We start from the raw sequence: 4,476 nt of genomic DNA on the forward strand, positions 1-4,476 counted from the left end.
CCCTACTCCGCTCCCGCCCTGCGCGGGGTTGGAGAGGAGCGGGTGTCGCTGCCGTCGGTTCCGTGGATTCCGCCGCCCCTGAAGCTCTCGGTCCCCATCCACCTCCGGGCTTCCGGGGGCAGCTCCCCCTCTCCCCGCCTCTCCGCCTGTGTCCTTCTCGTCTATGTATCTTTAGCTCCGACTTCGCTCTGTGTGGTTGTGGGTGTCCTTCTGATGCCCTCTGTCCTGTCTGACCCCCTCTGTACATCTGTCTCTGTGGGTCTCTTTGCTCTCTCTGTCTCTCTCCATCTCTGTCCACGTGTCCCTGTCTCTGTCTCTGTCCACCTGTGTCTCTGACTCTCTTCCTTGGCCTCTTCTTCCCACTCCACACCCGACCGCTAGCCTCTTCCCTTCCCTGCCCTTGCACTGTCTCCTTGGCTAGGGCTGGAGAAGCCAAGGAGATCTAGGAGGGGTGGGTGCCGCCAGGGGTGCCTCCCCTGGACAGGGTCTATTCCCTCCTTTCTCCTTAGAGGGGGAAGGGGCAGTCAGGATTCCTGCTGACTGCATCCCGCCAGAGCCGCAGGACATGCCTCCTGAGCGCACACTTCCCTGGCAGTGGAGTCAGCCCCGGTTCAAGACTCCACCCTGGTGTCCTTGGGCCAGTCACTTGACCTCTGTGGACTCGCCTGCCCCTTAACAAGTGGACAACATCTCCGCTGGCTTCCCTCACCACGTGGTGCGAGAGTCATATGAGACGTGGTTGAAAAGTGCACAGGAAACTCCAAATTTCTAGATAAAAGGGGAGAGAGGAAGAACAGGAGGCCGAGGCCAAGGCACCAGCAGAACCAACACCAGCCCAGAATTCTCTCTCTTACCTACTCCATGCCAGCTCGGGGCCAGGCATCTTGTACCCTTATCTCCCAACAACCCCATTTTACAGAGGGGAAAACAGAGGCCACACACTGTCTTGTCAGTATGACTGGAACTAGAACCGGGGCCTGGCACCAGAAACTAAGAAAGTCTTTGTATTTCTTCTTCTTTCTTCTTGTATTTTTCACAATTGATTTTTTTTTTTTTACAGGAGTGATATAAAGTTTCCTTTGGGGCATAAGTTTATATTTTTAAAAAGTGACTCAAAACATTGAGTAAATATTTATATATTTAATGGATTGGGTTATTATGGCAAAAACCATGGAGGTGGTAAATGAATAACCTTTAGGAAATACAACACCTTTGCATTAGAAATGGTGGGTGAAAGCATCCACAGCTCCAAATCTGGGAGGGGCTCTACAACTGCTTACAAACTCCAAGGAAGGATTTAGGGGTACCAAGAGGCTTGAGATGATGTCACCATCAGTGAGTCAGGGGCAAATCCCCAGGCTGAGAGGCTGAGCCTACAGGGAGTTGGGGGGACCCCATCCCACCTATCAAGGGCCCCTAGCACCTGCCTCTGACTTCTGATCTCTCCAAAACTACGAGGGATGGGCACTTCTGATTGTGCCACACGGCCAGTATTGGGTTCCCCTAGGTACCCCTCCCCCTTGGGAGTCCAGGGATTGGTTATCAGCCAGAGGGTCAGCTGCCTGGCCTGCCACTTTCCTCCCTCACTCCTCCTACCCTGCTGCTGGGCTCTGCCCCCAGGGTACCAGCCCTCATGATGATGTCAGCATAGCAGGAAGGAGCCCCAACTTCCAGCTGTGCTGGAGCTTCTTGGCCGAGCGGAGGAAGTCACTGTCCCTGTCTAGGCGCAGAGTCCCTCTGGCTGGTTGAACTGGACAATCTCTAAATCCGGCCCAGACTCCAGATTCCAGGACCACGCGGCTGGTAGAAAGCCGTTCATTACATTAGGTTTCTCTGTGTCTATACCGCACATACCTTGTCTCTGGGGATCCGGTGCCTTATTTTTAAAAATGAGCAAATTGGGCTGCTTGGCCTCCACGCTCCCTTTGCTCAAAGAGCTGATGATCTCACTTGGTTCTCACAACAGTTTTGTAAGGTGGACAGGACAGGCCTCTATATAATCCCCATGAGCTATGAGGAAACTGAAGGCCAGAGACATTTGTTACCTTCAGGTCAGGGTCAGAGCTGGGGCTTTTCCTACTCATTCATTTATTCCATTCAATTATTAAGTGCTCCCTGCCTTGATCAAGGCCTGAAGTTCACCAGGAATTAGAAGCTAAGTTAGAGGGGAGAAGGCTGGGAGCCCCAGATTTTTAATTCTCATTTCCACTGGCCCGTGGGGAGACTTCTACAATGAGAAATGCTGAAATGGTGAGCACAGGGGGTCAGGCCCTCAGTGGTGAGGGATAAAGGAAGAAAGACAGAGAGAGAAGAAGAAAACTCTAAGGCCTGTGTAGCAAGGAGTCAGCTCTCATGGGGTGGGGGCCGGGGGAGAAACTCCCTATAGTCTAGGTGGATATTTAAAAAGGAGGGGTCACCCAGCCAGAGTGGCTTAGTTGGTTAAGCGTCATCCTGTGCACCAAAAGGTTACCAGTTTGATTCTGGTCAAGGCACATTCCTGGGTTGTAGGTTCAATCCCCGGTCAGGGCACATGCCTGGGTGTTGGGTTCAATTCCTGGTCAGGGTACATACAGTATTTCTTTCTCACACAAATGTTATTTCTCTCTCTCTCTCTCTCTCTCTCTCTCTCTCTCTTCCTCTCTCTGAGCATGTCCTCTAGTGAGGATTTAAAAAAAAAAAAAGAGGGGTGTGGAATCCCTTTGTCTGTTTGACCCTTGGATTAGAAGGATCATTTACTCTCAAGCCCAGGCATAATCAAAGATTCAGCTTTTGACTCTCTGAGCCACCTCCATCTCATCCTTCAAGTCAACGATGCAAAGGAAGGGACTAAGAAAACTGAGGCAATATCATTACAATTATAATGACACTAGTGGCCCGGTGCACAAAATTTGTGCACGTTAAAAGGGAATTGATTAGAGGAAATATTTTAATATTGCTATTTGTCCTTTCTCTATAATAGAAGTGTCAGAGATGAAAGAAAATTAGTAAAATGTATATGAAAATCTCCCTCCTGTCAGAGTCTGGGGCACACCATGGGACCTAGAGTCAAGTCCCCGCCCATCATCCACAAGTGCTTCGAAAACGCAGGAGACCCAGACCCGGCTGGCCCCACCTCCATTGGGTGAGACTCAGACCTGGCCAGCCCCACCCCTGTCAAGCCCCGCCGGGCTGGGGGGGGCACGGCCTCAGGTCCTGTGGCCAGGCACCGGGGTGGGGGACTCTCCGTCAAGCCCTGCCAGGCAGGGGGGCACAGCCTCAGGTCCCTTGTCAAGCCCCACCGGGTAGGGGGTGTGGCCTCAGGTCCCTGCTGATTGGTTGTTATGTTGTCACGGCATGACAACCATTTGAATATTAGCCTTTTATTATTATGACTAGAGGCCTGGCGCACAAAATTTGTGTATGGGGGGGGGTCCCCTCAGCCCAGCCTGCACCCTCTCCAATCTGGGACCACTGGCTCCTAACTGCTCACCTGCCTACCTACCCTAACCACCTCTGTCTGCCGGCCTGATCGCATATAACTGCCTCCCTGCCTGCCTGGTCACCCCTTACTGCACCACCCCCCCACCGGCCTGGTCACCCCTTACTGCCCCACCTGCCGGCCTGGTCACCCCACGCAGCCTGCTGTTCGGTCATTACTGTGATGGAGTCTCGGACAATTTGCATATTCCTCTATTATTAGTATAGATTACCCAGCATACTGAACACTGACTTCATGTGAGGCCTGGGTCTAAGTGCTTTGTATGTATTAACCCTTGTAATCCTCACAACAGCCCTACAGACTAGGGCCTTCTATTCCCACTTTACAGATGAGGAGACTGAGGCATACACTAGCTGTCATTACACAGGTGTCTGCCTGCCTGGGCAAAGCTCTTTACAGGTGAGATTGCATTCACTCCTCTGCAACATGGAAGCAGCAACATTGATGTCATCCTCACTTTTCAAGTGAGGATGCTCTCAGCTCAGAGAGGCTTAACAACTTTATTCATTCAGCACTATTTGTTGTGTGTCTGCTCTGTGCCAAGCACGGCTTTAAGAACGGAGGACACAAATGAACAAATCAAAGATTTCTGTCCTCATGGAGCTGACTTGCTTGTTAGGGCAGACAGATAACAAACAATAAACATTCTAAATACGTAAATTATATGCGAAGTTAGATGGTAATAAGGGAATGGATAAAGACCTACAGCAGACATAAGGGGAACAGAAGTGCCGAGGGGGCAGGTTGTGGCATTAAGTAGGGTATTCAGGTGAGAAGAGATAGGAGTGAAGATCCAGGGTGAGAGAGAGCCTGTCCGAGACCACCCAGAGAGTCAGGGAAGGGCCCAGGCTGCCCATGTGGATGCCTGGGCTTCTGAGCAGTGCACACATGCCCTCCCAAGAACAGCTCGATCTCTAAGCCTCATCTCAGCCCTGGCTCAGCCCCAATTCTAGGCTTACTCCTTAATCCTGTCCCAGGCCCTGTCCTTATCCCATCTG

The sequence above is a fragment of the Myotis brandtii genome, unplaced genomic scaffold (assembly GCF_000412655.1).
Source record: "Myotis brandtii unplaced genomic scaffold, ASM41265v1 scaffold129, whole genome shotgun sequence".
Lineage (NCBI taxonomy): Eukaryota > Metazoa > Chordata > Mammalia > Chiroptera > Vespertilionidae > Myotis > Myotis brandtii.